The 16,767-nt window shown below is 42.6% G+C and overlaps 1 long non-coding RNA gene across 2 annotated transcripts; it reads left to right on the forward strand.

Moving 5' to 3' along the window:
• The first annotated feature begins 394 nt into the window (after positions 1-394).
• On the forward strand, positions 395-10,463 carry LOC128121077 (uncharacterized). Of its 2 annotated transcripts, none has more exons than XR_008222057.1 (4): positions 395-589; positions 1,204-1,478; positions 3,657-3,812; positions 7,672-10,463. It is a non-coding gene; the product is annotated as an uncharacterized LOC128121077 (long non-coding RNA). The 2 variants fall into 2 exon arrangements; XR_008222058.1 differs by having other exon boundaries at positions 395-557.
• The last annotated feature ends 6,304 nt before the right edge of the window (positions 10,464-16,767 follow it).

Genomic DNA, 16,767 nt, shown 5'->3' on the forward strand with positions numbered 1-16,767 from the left:
CAAGCTCAAAAGCCAGCAAGCATCAGTCAGCTGTTGGGATCCTTACAGGGACATTGTTATCCCCAGGCAGAAGAGATGGGTAACTTCTTAAGCAGTCATGGTTTACCTGTCGCCTTGGGTGCAGTTAAATATGTCTACAAGTGGGTTTCTGGGTCAAAGCATGTGTCTACCTCCAGTTGGATTAGATGTTGCCAGACATTTCCTATATGTGGTTCTTGCTTCAAATAGAATAAGAGAGAGTTTATTCTGGAGCCAAATATCAGTGACCACAACTGGGGAACACGGACGCAGGTTATGCCCGATTCCAGGTTCCAACGTGCAAGGAGTTTCCAGTTTCATGTTTTTTTTTTTGTTTTTTTTTTTTTAGCAATAGAACAAAGAAAGTTAAAAGAAAAAAAAAAAAAGAAGAAGAAGACAAATGCCCTGATGGAAATGTCAAAGGCGGTTACAGCCAAGAGGAGAGATCTCTCTGTTCTAGGCCTCAGATGCTGTCTGATGAGACTCAGCCTTTTGCCTGATGGAAGCTGGTGGTCTGCTTAGTGAATACATCCCCAAAGGTTTTTATTCTTAGTCCCAAGATAACACAGAGGTGGGCAAAGAATGACTAACTGGTGGGAGGGGCAAAGGGGGCCCAAGACGGTTTCTAATTAGGCTGTGTACATGCAACGCCCCAATCTACATCGTGGCAGTTATTTTTCCTTAGCTTTGTGTTTATTATGAATCATCATTATGGCCGTTATTATTGTGTGTGCATGGGTGTACGCAGGTGCATGCACGTGCCTACAGGCATGTGGACATGCTATATGGCATGCATACAGAGGTGAGAGAACAATCCTGCAGACTTGGTTCCCTCCTGTCACCTTTATGTGGGGTTTGGGGAGGGAACTCAGGCCATCAGGCTTGTGCACCAAGCTCCCCACCGAGCCATCTTGCCTGCTTACCAGTTAATCAGCCTTGCCGATGACTCAGTGTAAGGAGATCTTTCTAGAAGCTTTCGATCACATTTCTTTTTTTCAAGTTTTTTTTTTTTTTTTTTTTTTTTTTTTTTTCCGAGACAGGGTTTGGAGCTTGTCCTTGAACTCACTCTGTAGACCAGGCTGTCCTTGAACTCACAGAGATCTGCCTGACTCTGCCTCCCGAGTGCTGGGATTAAAAGTGTGCCCCACCACCGCCCGGCTTGCTCACATTTCTTGTCATCCACAGGTCACATTTTCAGACTCGGCTATTTTCTAGCGTGCTAGTCGCTATGAGACGCTCTCACAGGCAAAGTGACATTTGTCGTACTCCCAGTGAAGCTGACTCCCTGGCTTTATACATTTGCAATTCCTTTGGTGAATAACACATCAAAAAGCCAGCCAGCTCCCCTTCTACACCTGGACCATGACTCATTGAAATGCTGGAGACTCTAGGCCTCTGGTGCCCCGTGGATAAATGAGACCAGCAAAGAATTCCAGAGAATCGAGAGTGAATTCTTCAAGGTGAGCTGGGACTATTATACTACAGCCCTAGGGAGAACAGATCAAAGGAAGTGTTTGTGACTATTTCTTCACTTCCCAAATGTATTTCCCCATGTAAGGGGAAGACACTGAGGTCTGTAGGGGTGGTTGCCAGGTGCTTTACCCTGAAGCGCCGCCCCTTGTGAGGCAGGAGGTAACTAACAGGTACCTGCCCCCCCCCAGGGCGTGGCCCAGATGGGGGATCCCTTAATACCCGGAAGGAGTATGTGCTCGCCCGCCCTCTCTTTGATACCTCTTGGTCTTGGACATTGGTGCTGCCGATCAAGGCAGAGCTCTCCTGAGAACGGCGTAGGACCGCGCCCCACTCCTCCTAGATTCCGAGACCAACTCAATTATATTTGTTGTGAGTTAAACCCTGAATAAATTCCTTCGACCTTCAAATAGACTCCGTGGAATTTCCTCAGTAGAGGTCATAGAAAAACAAGCTAAAATTCCCCCCCTTTGTTTTTTAAATATTTGTCTAGGCAAGTGGCTGTGTGGCCCCACATAATTTTCTGAACTTTGAGGTCAGTGATAATCTTTAAAAAATTACCTTTTTTGTTGATTAGTTTTATCTCGAACTCTTGATTTGAACACATGAATTTCAAGCTGCTGTTTCTAAGAGGAAAACCAGGCAGGGTCATTCAGTTTGCTGAGAGTCAGGAGAAAGGGGGAAGGTAGGATGTCCAGGGAGGGGGAAATGACAGTCTGACATCTGGAAACCCCCTTCTGCTTGCACTGGCTGTTGACACCAAGAATGGCCATAACTTTGGTGAGGTCTCAGCAGGGAGACAGTGGTCGGTGGTCCTGCAGGTGAGTCTGCCTGCTCTGTTCAACTTCTCGCTTAGAACTAAAGATACTGGCTATGAACTGTGAGATTTTCTTTGGTCTATGAATAAAATGGAAAAGATAAATATATATTTGGAATGAAATAGAAAGGTTATCCCCATTCATATTGATTTACAAACTAATTATTAGAAAAAAAACTGTGGTGTGTGTGTGTGTGTGTGTGTGTGTGTGTGTGTGTGTGTATGTGTGTGTGCATGATTCACTCAAAATAGAGGCTACTCATGTCTCCAATCTAAGCCCAAAGGAGAAATTTCAGTCGCCCAAATTTCAAGTCTGTTGCAGACTTTCCCACAGGCCTGAAAGGTCACATACACCTGAGAATTGAGGAAGGCCACATAGATATCTCTGCATTTAGATTCAGCTGGTTCAAATCCTGCCCATATGATACTGAGTGACAACATTTATGAGTCTCAGTGTCCTGTGTAATCCGCTGTAGTTATTAAAAATGACGTTGTAGGGCTGGGATGATGGTTCGGTGGGTAAAACACTCATCACGTAATCATGAGGACCCGAGTTTGGATCCACAGCACCCAGGTAGAGCCCGACAGGGGCGCAATCCTCTGTGATCACAGTGCTCCTATTGTGAGATGAGAGATAGAGACCGGAGTGTACCCCAAGCTCCTTGGTCTTGAAACAAGAGACTGTCTCACACCAAGCGTATGGTGGGAAGTAACAATGAATGAAAGGGATGTTCTCAGACCTCTATGTGTCATGGCACATACAGGAGTGAACGTGCGCACACACACACACACACACACACACACACATATTTTAAATTATGATCACGTATTTTAACGGTTTAGTGTGGCGCATAGAGAGAGAAAAGACACCTCATTAATGGTCTTTAAAGAGATGAGATGAAACATTCAAGGCTGGTTTCTGTGCAGAAGTTACTAATATCCGACTAATCTAAGTGCAGGTCCTAAGGGATCCCACCCCACTCAAGCTGGATAAAAACACGGACTTGTCTTTGTTGTTGACTTTGATCAACAAGTGTAGAGGCGTTTCTTTTTTTTTTTTAAATCTTGCAAGCTGAGAGATATGAGCAGAATTTCTGGCAAATGATAATGAGTGTTTTGCATAAAATCTCCATGTCTTTAAAAATCTGGAAGCGTGTTGAGGGGAGAACTACCACGGTCTGTAGATCAAGGGAGTGCTTTGGGTCTTTTCAGATCGTCACGCATCTCTACACACTAGCCAGTCTTTGGAGATTTTGAAGAGACAAGGGATGTGTTCTGGGGCCAGGGAGTCAGGAGGTTTAGAAGGTGAAATGCTCACCTTGCAAGCTGAGGACTTGTGTTTCATCCCCAGAACCCATGTGAAAAATCCAGGTGTCGTGGTGTACCTTTGCAATCCCAGCGCTGGAGACAGGTGGATCCCTGGGGCTCACTTGTCAGCCAACCTACCCCGTCACGAAAACCAAGATGGACGGCTTCCTGAGGAGCAACCTCTGGCCTCCACACACAGGTATGATGGAGAGATTGTTTCTGTGAATCTTTATGGTCAAATGTAGATTCAGAAAGTAATGTCTAATCACGCTTCTCAGATGGAAAAGGCTTCATATTTGCTGAGAGGATATTCTAGTTGGTGCCAAAGAGTCCCTGGTGACATTCAGTGTGTTGTGTCTGACGTGAGCAACATAACCAGAGATGGTTCTATCCATTTTCTGCTCTTAGATAAAAGCAGTTATGGAGTCTTTGCGTTCTCTCTCTCCCATCTCCCTCCCCCTCCCCCTCTCCCTCTCCCTCTCTCTCTCTCTCTCTCTCTCTCTCTCTCTCTCTCTCTCTCCCTCCCCCTCTCCCCTCTCTCTCTCTCTCTCTCTCTCTCTCTCTCTCTCTCTCTCTCCCTCTCCCTCTCCCTCTCCCTCTCCCTCTCTTTCTCTCTGATCCTTCTCTCCTTTCCCCCTTCTCTGTCTTTAATTTTTGAAATTGTAAGTAGCAGAGATGCCACAATAGGGTGGTGGATTTTAATGATTCAACACTTACTGAAGGCAAACAAAAAAGAAAATCTAATGTAAAAAAATAAAGAACTGGTCTTACTCAGCTGACTGCATCAGAGACAAGACAGTGGGCCTCAGGAGGGGAGAGGAGACAGAATACATATCTCCTAACAGGTCTCTTGTCACTCACTGGGAAAGGGAATGCTTATCATCCTGTCTGTCTAGACTTGGGGGTCTCAGGGCAATGGATAATGAATTCTGATCTCGTCATTCACCCAAGAGATGAAGAGACAGAAACTGCAGACTCTGTTTCTCCCTGTGACAAACAAGTAAAAGCGTCACACAGAGGCCACGAGACTATGTGGACAGAGCCTTAGGCATTTTTTTTTTAAATTTCTATTTTTATGGTAAGTCAGAGGATGAGAACAGGGGGATTCAAAGGGAGCTTTGCGGGAGGGATGTGGCTCGGGTGCAGTTCAGCACCATCGGATTGTAGTTACTCACCAGCAGCTAGCCGTGAAGGCATGTGCAGTGACGGCTCTCCACAGCACGCCTCTTACTTATTTGAAGCACAGAAACATGGTACTGCAGTCTTTGCCCCGTAGCAGGGTGTCTTCGCCAGTTCGTTTTCTCTGTATTTTTTTTTTCTAATTTCATAAGTTAGGACAGTATGTGATTTCCATTTCTGCTCTTGATTGGCCCTTTCCTTTCCCAGAAGGTAATTGTTCCTTTACACATCGTTGGTGGGAGGCTGGGATATGTGGGGCAGACAGGTCTGTGGGGTCCCCGAAATGTGGCCTGGGTATTCATTGATTTAGTGAGCTGCTTCCCCCTGGGAACCTTGTTTCTCTCCACCTACTTTTTACATTTGTGGAGTGTATAGGATGAAAGCAGGACCTACCTCCAAGGGTCCTTGAGACGAGCAGAGAGAGAGACTCCTGAGACTGTATTTTAGTGTATGTTGCATGCATGTCGTATACATGTGTGTCATATGCATGTTAGCAGGTGCCCGTGTGTGTGTGTGTGTGTGTGTGCGCGTGCGCACGTGTGTGTGCGTGTGCCTGTGTGTGTATGTGTGTGTGCATGTTTGCATGTGTGTGTGCATGTGCCTCTGTGTGTGTGTGCATGCATGCATGTGTGTGTGTGCGTGTGTGTGTGTGAGACAGAGAGACAGAGAGACAGAGAGATCTCTGTCAACCATTCTCCCACTTTATTCACGCAATCAGAGTCTCTTAATCAAACCTGGAGCGCCCTGATATGGTCAGTCTCACTAACCAGCTTGTTCTGGGGATCACCTGTCTCCACTTTCCCAGGCTGGATAACAGATGGGCCACCACTCCCTTTGGCTTTTACCTAGGTGTCTGGGGATTTGAACTCTGGTCCTTCTCTGTGGAGCAAACACTTTAATCTCTAAATCATCTCTCCAGCCCTCCAGCAGCTGTATACTAGGCTCTCAGCCAATATTAATTATAACTAGTGTCCATGTGAATTTTGTTTTTGTACTTGAATAACAATTCTGTCTGCGAATATAAAGATCAATGCAATTCTTTAATGTCCTGCTGTGGAAAGCCCTCTGGGTGGGCTGAGGTAGAGCCTGGCATTTGGGTGTAATAAAGGCATTGTTAAGGACTGGAGTAAAAATTACCTATTCTGTAGGTGATTGACATCCACCGTTAGCAAAAGCAGAAGGTCCCATAGTTGTAGTATCCCTGTCAATCACCTTGCCCCACCGGTTCCTATGACTATTTGTGCTGTCCCCAGCCATGTACCCTGTGAAAACAGCCAGCCTGGTGGAGGACACTGAGTCGTCTATGAGAGGCTCTAGAGTGACAGTTCCCAACCTATGCGTCATGACCCCTCTGGGGATCAAGCAACCCTTTCACAGGGGTTACGTATCAGATATTTGCATTATGATTCATAATAGCAGCAATGGTACAGTTACAAAGTCGCAATGAAAATAATTTTATGGTTGGGGGCTCACCACAACATGAGGAACTGTATTAAAGGGTCGCAGCGTTAGGAATGTTGAGAAGCACTACTCTAGAGAGGCGAGTGGAACTTTAATTCAGGGTCCACTCTTACGATTCCAGCTTTAGCCCAACCCACCCAGAGCAGGTGGAGCGCAAAGACTCAAGAGTAAGACAGTGAAGCCGTTGTGACTAGATGGCTCTAAGAAGCCTCTTTGAGGATTTGAGGTGACAATTCAGCAGCTAAAGCAATGGCTGAGCAAGTGTGGGGACCCACGTTCAGATCCCCGGAAACCCACACAAATGCCAGGTACGCCTGGTGTCCGGCTTGAAACTCCAGTCTCAGAAGGCACAGTCCACTGGGACATCCCCAGAGCAAGCTGACGAGAAGTGTGCACATTTCGGGGATCTTTGAGTTTGGTTAAGAGACCTTGCCTCAGCGAATGCAATAGAAGAGCAGTGTCATCCACCTCTGGCTGCCACGTACATGCATCAATGCATGCACACATGCAAAAAATACACAACACATACATACATACATACATACATACATACATACATACATACATACATACAAAGATGGAAAAAGAAAACAAAAATTAATCCGTTTTGGCCTAGTAGGTAAGATAAAAAACCACAAAAGACTCCAGGTGAGCTCACTGTTTCTGCTCCCACAGGTAGCAGCTACTTATGCAAACACGCAGCAAAAAAGGGCAGGAAAACTTGCATGTGGTTGTTCAATCATCCCGCCCCCCCCCAACCACAACCCCTTCTCCTCCATGAGCAGGCCCTGGGAATAGGAACACGGTGAATGGCCCTGTGCCAGCCCCCAATGCTGTGTGTGTCGATTAATTAAGTTTTTCTCATCTCGTCATTCCCAATAAAGGAGTTTGAAATGAAAACATCTCATTCACAGCTCAGGAACTAAAATATTTTAGTCACAGAGAAATCTGCTTATTTACGTTGTAGGAAAGGATGTGTCAAGGAGCCAGGAATCACTCCAGTCTGTTGTGATCTGGCGAAACGTCTCTTTGCGCATTTTGAAGGTTTTCATAGCACTTTTTTTTTTTATAACATACACATTCTCACTTTCTCTCCACCCATCTTAATATCTCACCTATTTCATAAATATCAGCCCAATTTTAACATCCTTTGCGAACACATTTTCTATGGTTAATGTTACTTTTCAAGTATTAAGCCATTTCATAGTTTCCTGCTTTTATCTGGAATAAAAAGTAACATCTCCTCCTCGCTGAATCGATGTTTGGATTTATCCAAGCATCTGTACCGGACCATCTCATGGGTGGTATATTCTTGATTTGGTTTTCTCTGTGTGATTTGCATTGGCTAATTGGATTTTGAAAAATCTGACGGGGAGATGTGTGATCTGCATAATTGCCTTTTCCATTTGCTCTTTCAGGTTGTTTGTTAAAAAAACGGTGTGAGATCGCACAGAGCTGACCCTGAGATGCCTCAGCCTGCAGTTGGAAAGGGGACTCTACGTCAAGACCCACAGGCCTGGAAACAGGCTAATGACTTGTGCAATTCTACGTGGAGTGATTGGTTACCCAGCAGTAGCTCACTCATGAGCAAATCTTGATCTCTACTTTCTCCAGTAGCTTTTTACCCCAGGTAAACCTGGTGGAGAAACACACAGGTTGTAACATGAATGTTATAATGGGCAGACACGTATTTATCAGTCTATGCATTTCAAATCTAATTAAAGGGCTAGAAACTATTTAAAAAAATCTCAATTCTAATTACTGATAATGAAAATTGATGAATGAGGTGAAATATATAATAGTTAAGTGAGTACACACACACACACACACACACACACACACACACACACACACACACACGATGGAATTGAAGAGAATAAACTTGAACACATAAAGACATACATCTTCCAACATGAAAGACAAGAAAGTTTATAGTCAGAGATGCATGGAAGTAAATTCTGCAACCATTCCAGAGAGAGACTCAGAAGAAATGGAAATTGGGATGTTTGAAAAAAATAATACCCAAAAAATGTTCCACTTGAATGAAAATAATAAATTCCAAATCTAAAAAGACTAATGTACTTGAAGTTCAAAAAGCATGAAATCTTTATGAGGCTCATCATAATGAAGTCTGAACCAGCCATAAAAAAGAAAAAACATGGAATCAACTGGCTGGTGTCCTCATGTATGTTCCCCTGGACAGAGTGACAGCAGATTTATCACTGAAATATTGCAAACAAAAAAGCACTGAAACCAAATCCAACAGTACTGAAAGCTACAAAGTAAACCAAATAAACTTGGCACACAGAATTCTACCCAGTCAATGTCTCCCCCAAACTAACACACTATAAACTATTCCAGGCGTACAAACTAATTTATAAACAGAAGGCATTGCTACAAGATTTATTTTTTGAGTTCATTTTTTTCTGATTTTTTTGTTAATTAAAAATAATTATATTTATGGGACATTGTGTTATGTTTTTGTCTGTATTTACCATGGAAAAATAATTAAATCAGATGGATAAACAAGTGCATGACATTGACGTCATATACTGAAGTGTTTGTGGTAGATGGAGAGAAGTCTCAGCCATGAAGAGTGCTAGCTGCTCTTTCCAGAGGACCTGAGTTCAATTTTCAGAATCCACATCAGGTGGCTCACCATTCCATCTCAAGGGCATCTGAATCCCAGCCCTCCTCTCCTCTCTTTGAGCATCCCCCTTCCCACTGTGCACGGACACACACACACACACACACACACACACACACACAATTAAAAATAAAATAAACCTTTAAAATAAAAAGAAACTGATAAAATTCTACTAAGACTTGTAATTTATAATAACATACTGATGTTGATGTTTGTGTTGATCGTTACATCTTGGTTGTGTTAGGTGAGACACAGATGGAACTGTCTTACATTTTGAGGCTAAATCTGAAGTTATCTTATTATAAAGCAGAAGAGGACGAAGCAAGTGTGGCAGGTAACCAAGGTCGCTCTAGGGCATAGCACAGAGGAATCTTGCGGATTGTGGATGTAACAACTGTTTCCATAGAATGGTGATTTAAGTAAGAATGTCCCCAGTAACAACCCTTTCCCAAGAATGGTGGAGTGTCTCCCCAGTTGGCTCCGGTGTTTGAACACTTGGTTCCTAGCAGGTGGTGCTGTTCGAGGAGGTTCTGGAACCTTTAACAGATGCAACCTGGCTGGAGGTAGTATGTCACTGGGGGCGGGCTTTGAGGGCTTATAGCTTCACCCCACTTCCTGTTTTCTCAGCGTACTATGTGTGGTCATGAAAACGTCATCTCTCTGCTTCCCGTCTGTCGGATCAGCTTCATGCTCCTGCCGCTCTTCCTTCCCCGTCAGGATGGACTGTGTCTCTCTGGAACTGTGGACTACAATAGACCCTTTCTTCCTAAGATTTCTTTTTAAAATCAGGGTGTTTTATCACAACAACAGAAAGGAAACTCATAAACCTGGATAGTTAATAACACATTCACACTTGAAGGATGAATAGGCACTATCCAGAGCGCCACGCACTAACACTATATCATTCACTAAACTCAGAATGGATGGGCACACACTAATTTTAACGCCATCTGAGGGAAACAGACAAGTCTCATGACTCTTTCTCAAGAGTCTCTCTCAAACATGACTACTACCAATAAAACAGTAATTTAATTTTTTATTTTTGTGTGTTGATGACTGAACCCCAAACCCTCACACATGATAGGCAAATGTTGTACCTCTGAGCTACACTCTGATCCCAGGACACTTTCTCTTCAAGAGAGGTTGGTCTGTCTCATACCAGCATCCTACATCAAGCATCCCTTTGTGACAACGATTGTTTGGGGGCAGCCTCCATCTTCTTTCCCAAGACCTCAAAGCCTTTGTTAATAACTAACCAGGGTTAGAGTTGAATCTGTGTTGCAGGTTTGAATTTTCCTTTGAAAACTCATTTCTACATTGCTTCTCGTGTGATTGAAATTTTTTACTTTATGTGGATGTTTCACCCCACCTATTTCAAATAACTAAACTATTGTGATGAGCTAAGTTAAACTTCCACCTGATAGCTTCCTGTTATCTCCTGACCAGAACAGTTCGGTCACATCCAAGTTGGGTAATAAGCAAGTTTTTTGTTAACAGAATATTATTTAAATGCATGATAATAGCCTGCTAATATTAACATTGTAGTCTGGGTAACAGCATCAACATGATTATAGTAAGAATTGGTGGTGATGGAGTGTGTTCACATAATGACAAGCACTTCAGGTTCATGATTCTTTGCCCTTTTTAATAATAATAAAGACACTTTTTAGTTATATGTGTATGCATATTTTGCCTCCATGTTTATGTATTATGTATATGCCTGGTGCCCCCAGAGGTCAGAAGAGGGTGTCAGATCCCTTGTAACAGGAGTTCTAGGCTTTTGTGAGCCAACACGTGGTTTCTAGAATCTATCCCAGGTCTTCTGAAAGAGCAGCCAGTGCTCTTAACTACTGAGCCACCTCTCTGGCTAATAACTCAGTATCCTCTCCCATCTGAGTACCTTCCTTTTTTGTGACTTTTGAAAACAATATTCTCTACATAATTGTGATTGTCTGGACCAGAGACATCCATAGCTCAGCAAATATAAGAAAATTAATAAGAGAAAGACGTCCTATTGAAATCCACTCTGCTGTGCTGGAAATGGAGACAGTCATAATGAGACCTAGACTCCTCTTTGCTTTGAGGAATTGAGGTAGATGGGATGGTGAGTGTTAGCCTGCTTGTTTCCTTTTCTTCTGGTCTCAGAAAAACATTCCCAGCATTCATTTCTAACAAGTTGTTCTAATGCTCCTGATAAATCAGAACCCCACTGATCTCCTCTCAGAATTCATCTTCATGGAACAGAAAGCCTTGGAAAGAAACAACAGAAGTATAGGGTTGGGCTTGAGTCTGAATTCTTTTTTTTAAGATTGTTCATGACATCCCAGGTCTTCTAGATCCTCAGCCAGGCTCCTTTTTAATGAACAGTTCTAGAGGAGGTAGATAAGACTTCCCTGGGTGTGCCATATTAAGTCTAAATATTGCCATATCAATTAACACAGTCTTTCAGATAGCATAGTTGATACTGGCTCTTTGATTTTGATTCTTGGTGATCTCCACATTTAGTAAATTCCACTGTGGGACATGGGTCTCCCCCATTCGTTATGTGGAGTGTACGTGGATGTTACTCAATCTCTGTTGAGTTAATGATACCATGTGGGTATTGCACACTCATTTGCTGCATTAGCCTCCGCTCTACAGACAGGTTTCTGAGGCTATAGTACAGTGTGTGTGTGTGTGTGTGTGTGTGTGTGTGTGTGTGTGTGTGTGTGTGTGTGTGTTATACTCAGTTGTCCCGGGCTTGGTCTTGAACATATGATTATCAAATTCAATTCCAGAGGAAACAGAATTAATATCCAACCAAAGTACCAAATTAGCAACCCCTCACCCAGAGCATTGTGGGATTGCTTATTTCCCTAAATAACACAGACATATTCTGTCTTCATCACAATGGTATATTTTCCTGTGCAATATAATTTTAGATTTTCAGATTTTTGCATACCTTCTTAATGAGACTTATCATCAATACAAGCAGGAAGCACCTTTCCTTTCTACCTATTTCCTAAATTATTAATGTCCCATGAAATGAGACAGCATCGTCAAAGCTCCTTCTAGAGGAGGACTCCCCAAGTGACAAAGTTGGCTGGCCACATAAGACAGACTGTACTTACATTTTTCTCATCTTACTATGTGACCAAAACACGAGTGTTCAAAGTAGTGTTGGCCACTAGGCATCCAGATATCATAACTCTTCTGACCTGGATAAGAAAACAGAATTCAACAGGGTAACGGGCCTAAGTTGGTCTGAGGTTCGTCCCCACGGTATTTGCGCTGCTTACTGGCCTGCTTTCCCTGACTCCTGGTCAGGCAGTTTTCTTATACAATTCAGGACCACCTGTCTAGGAGGGATGCTGCCCACAGTAGGCTGGGCCCTCCCACACCAGTCAGCAATCAGGAGAATGCCCCATAGATGTGCTGACAGGGCAATCTGATGGAGGTAATTCCCCAATTGAATTTCCACCTTCCCAGGTGGCCTGGGTTTTGTCAAACTGACAAGGTAGATTAACCAGTGCACGCACCCTCACAGACACACCTGGAGGTCTGCATGAGTAACCTCCCAGGTGCTTCTCAGTGTAGTCAAGCTGAGAATAATCACCATACATGTCCCCTCAGTAAAGACATGTCCCTGTCCTCAGTATATCCTTCTCAAAAACACAGCCCACCTTCACTGTCCACTTGGCTTCTTTGTGTGTGTTACCACCTGACATGTTGGGTATTGATTTCAGTGTGGTCTACCTCACTTCATTAGAGAATAATAGTACAAGCATTTTTACTCTTCTTCATTGCTGTCATTGGTGTCAGATACATGCTCAATATTTTCTTGTTCATTAGCAGATGAGTATTATCGCATTCTATTATTCCGTGCTACTTTGTGGCTACTGTGGACGTGCATGGATAGGTCCATGGCTGAGACAGAGGAGTAATGTAGAGACGATGATCACCTCTTCCTGTCCTGTTCATAGTGGGAGAATGAGCATCAGAAGAATTGGATTCCTATTTTAGAGTGCCATCTCATGGACAAAGAGCAGCTTCAGCTTTTAAAGATGAAGTCCTGATATGCTCAATCCTGTCTGTCTGTCTGTTTGTCATCTGTCTATCTATCATCTATCCATCCATCATCCATCCATCTATCTATCTATCTATCTATCTATCTATCTATCTATCTATCTATCTATCTTATATATCTATATATATCCACCTATATATGAATCTATCCATCTGCCTATCTTGTATTTTCTGCTTATGGTTCAATCTATCATCTTTTTATGAATCATATATTAATTATCTATATAGCTATCTATTTATCATCTATCATCTATCTATTTATCTATTATCTATGTGTCTGTCATCCATAACATATTAACCTATCACTTTTCTGTCATCCATCCACTCACTTATGCACCTATGTATGTATCTATGTGTCTATGTATGCATGTATGAATGTATGTATATATGTATGTATGTATGTATCCATCTATCTATCTATGCTCTATATACATATCCATCAATACATCACATTACTTCATAACATTACTAGAAGTGATGCAGCTATAACATGAGCATAACGCTTCTTACCCCCTGCATATATACATTGGAGTGTCCTTATTGTTTTCTTGTTCTCTGCTGAGTTCAGATTAAATAATAAAAGCTAAGAGACACAGGCAGAGGAGAGCTGGGTTACTTGGCATCTGAATACCTTTCTTTACCATGAGAAAAGGGGGTATTAGGAAATACCTAGAATCCTTCATCTTGCTATAGAGCTAACAAATGGTTAGCAAAGTGGTAAGGAAGAAATACAAAATAATGTAAATATAAACACATGAAATATAAGGGCTTGTGACATGCTGTGTTCATTTCTTTAACCATTTCTTTTAATTTTGAAATTATAATGTACCTACATTATTCCATTCCCCCTTTTCTTTGCCCCTCCAAACTCTCCCATATACCCATCCTTTCTCTCTTTCAAATTCATAGCCTTTCGTTGTTAGTTTATTTTCTTATAAATGAACTTATCAAAAAGCAATGAAAATTAAACGAACTTAGTTTAACCTAAAATGGGTTTTTATGGTGTGACTGAAAGAAATATTGTCTAACATACCGAAACCTATTTACTTAGGTCATATAAATCAAGTTATTAAATGCCAACTTAAACACACGCCCCTCAGACTAATATTTTGGCTTTAATGAGAAACTGATATGATCTAAAGATGAGCCCCCTCTAGCCACATAACAAAATTAGCTCACAGATCATCTTTTTAGATAAACTTCAAATATGGACTTTTGTCTTCACAGACATCTGACTTAACCATTTTTAGAACTGTATTAAATATCAGAGTACCTAGCAGGTGAATTTTCTTTTTCTTGTCCTGTCTTCTTGGGGGCACTTTGACCTGATGAGGAGTGTTGAGGCTGATTAATATTACATTAGAATTCAAAGAATTCAGAGGGAGGCAGGCAGCTTGCTAAGAGCTGCCATTTCCCCACCGCCTCCCTAGTCTCCTCCAGTGCCCATTCTGCAGGTAAGTGTAAACAGAGGTAGGGAAACGTGGGGCTCTCTGTCATGAGCTCACACCTAGGAAGTAGTTAAGCTAGAGTGTAGACATATAACCTGAAAGCTTACGGAACAATGGCTTTCATCACACGAGAGAGATAGAGAACCCAGAAACTGCTCTGTCTGAGAAGCTGCAAACCTCAGCAGCCCCACACTGAAGGCCTGGAGCTCCCAGGAGAGTCACTGTGTTAAATCGATGCTAAAAGGTCAAAACTGCCATAATCTTAAGTCCTGGGGGAAGGCAGCAGGAGGAAGGGCCCTCACTCATTGTGCATGGATCTTACATGCGCCATAGTTTCCTCTGCTCCCAACACTTTACTATCCAATATTTCCTACTACTAGCGCCACTTACATTCAAGGTAGGTTTACCCTCCTCAGTTACTGTTCTACGTGCTAGTCATCCCTGGAAACACTTCATAGGTACTTCCAGAAGTACACCTCACTAGTCTGTGGCATTTTCAATCGCCTCAAGCTGACAGTCAAGACCAACCACAAGTCCTAAAGCCAAAGGTCCTTGGGTAGGAGACAGTGGTTCACTCTCTATGGCAACAGGTTTGGAAAGTAAAGACCATGATGCTATAAACAGAAAAGGTTGGGATGCAAAGGTGACCAGAGCAGTATCCACATACGCATCCAGGAAGTGAAGAAGCATGTTCATGAAGGAGCAAAGGCCTATGGGATACCCAATATCATCTATATATGACACTTAGTTGGCAGTTAAAACATGCTAGATATTATTATTTTTATAGCTTCCAACCACCAAAGTTTCAAACTTTCCTTATGTATAACAGACTGAGAATAAAGTCAAGAAATAGTTCAGTTCCTTGATACCTTTCATCAGCTGTGATGAGAATATGATTTTTTTTCTTGTGCCAAGCAGGTGGTTAAAATTAAATGTCCTTGGAGCATTACAGTTTCATCTGAGCCATGAATCAAACTTTTTTACCCCAATATCACTTTCATAAATCTTGAATATAAAATACTCACAAATTGACTTGGTTCTGGCTTTTAGATTTGTAACATAAAAATGTCATATATTCTATACACCTTTTCATTCAATCATACAGAATGTGCTTGAGTTAAGATTTGGAAAAGGTGGGTAATAAAAGTGGAAGGAAAAGGGAATATGCACCTACTTCGTTTTAGAAAAGAAGAGAAAGGGGCACGAAAAGGAACAGGCTATAAAGTTGTAAGGAAAATCAACACACCACTGCCTTCCTGAAGCCACCTGAATATGCTCTAGTGGAGCCCACATTGACTGGAAGGAGACTGAGAATCCAGCCTAATTACCTGCTTCAGGTAATTTAAAAATGACTTATATGGCACAAAGTCATAAAATTGATTTTCCTCTTCCCTCACATTTCCACGGCCAGTGGATAGGTATGTGCTGGGTGTCAGGGGGTTTCTGAGTGGACCCGGGGAGAGGGTACCCACCTCCCCGTGATGGTTAATAAGGTCAACTTGATAGAATCATCCGGAGACAAGTCTCTGGGTATGTCTGTGAGGAATTACACTGATTCTATTAACTGAGGTGGGGAGAGCCACCCTAAATATATAATGTGAGCAGCCGCCTCACGTTCTTGCTGCCATGACTCCTTCCCCAGCCCATGATGGACTATCATCTCAATCTGTGAACCAAAACAAACCCTCCTTTCCTTCGTTGCCTTCATTAGGGCATTTTATCACAGCAGCAGGACAGTAACCAGTGTGCTGCCTGCTCGCTTTAGGCCACAGAAAACCTTTCTGATGCTGGCTCATCACCACCCACATCGGAGGTGGCCACTCCTCAGCCTCGTACAAGTGAAAGTTCATGTCATCATGGCTTCAACCCCCATATTTCTCATTGCGTGTTGAACCAAACTTGAGTTTCTATCCTTCCCAAAAGGATCTCTGTGAGTTCAAGGCCAGCCTGGTCTACATAGCAACTTCCAAGATGTCCAGAACTATGTAGAGAGACCTGTGTCAAACAAACAAAAAACCAAAGTTGATCAACCTACTCCTAACTAAAGATGATGTTGGAAGAACATGGAGCCAAAGGGATTGTGTTATTGTGTGGTTATTTGGATTTATGCTATATGTGTTTTTTTTTGTATCTTAAAAGATTCTATTATCTATGTGTATGTGTGTGTGTATCTCTGTGTGTTTCTGTCTGTCTGTCTGTCTGTCTGTCTCACTCTCTCTGTGTGTCTGCCTCAGATATACAGGAGCCTTTAGCAGTTGGAAGTGAGCACCAGACCCTCTGGAGTTAGAGGCTGCTGTGAATCACCTGACCCAGGTGTTGGGAACCAAATCATGGTCTTCTGCCAGGGCATTTTG

This window comes from Peromyscus californicus, unplaced genomic scaffold (genome assembly GCF_007827085.1).
Source record: "Peromyscus californicus insignis strain IS unplaced genomic scaffold, ASM782708v3 Scaffold_2__1_contigs__length_46816999, whole genome shotgun sequence".
Lineage (NCBI taxonomy): Eukaryota > Metazoa > Chordata > Mammalia > Rodentia > Cricetidae > Peromyscus > Peromyscus californicus.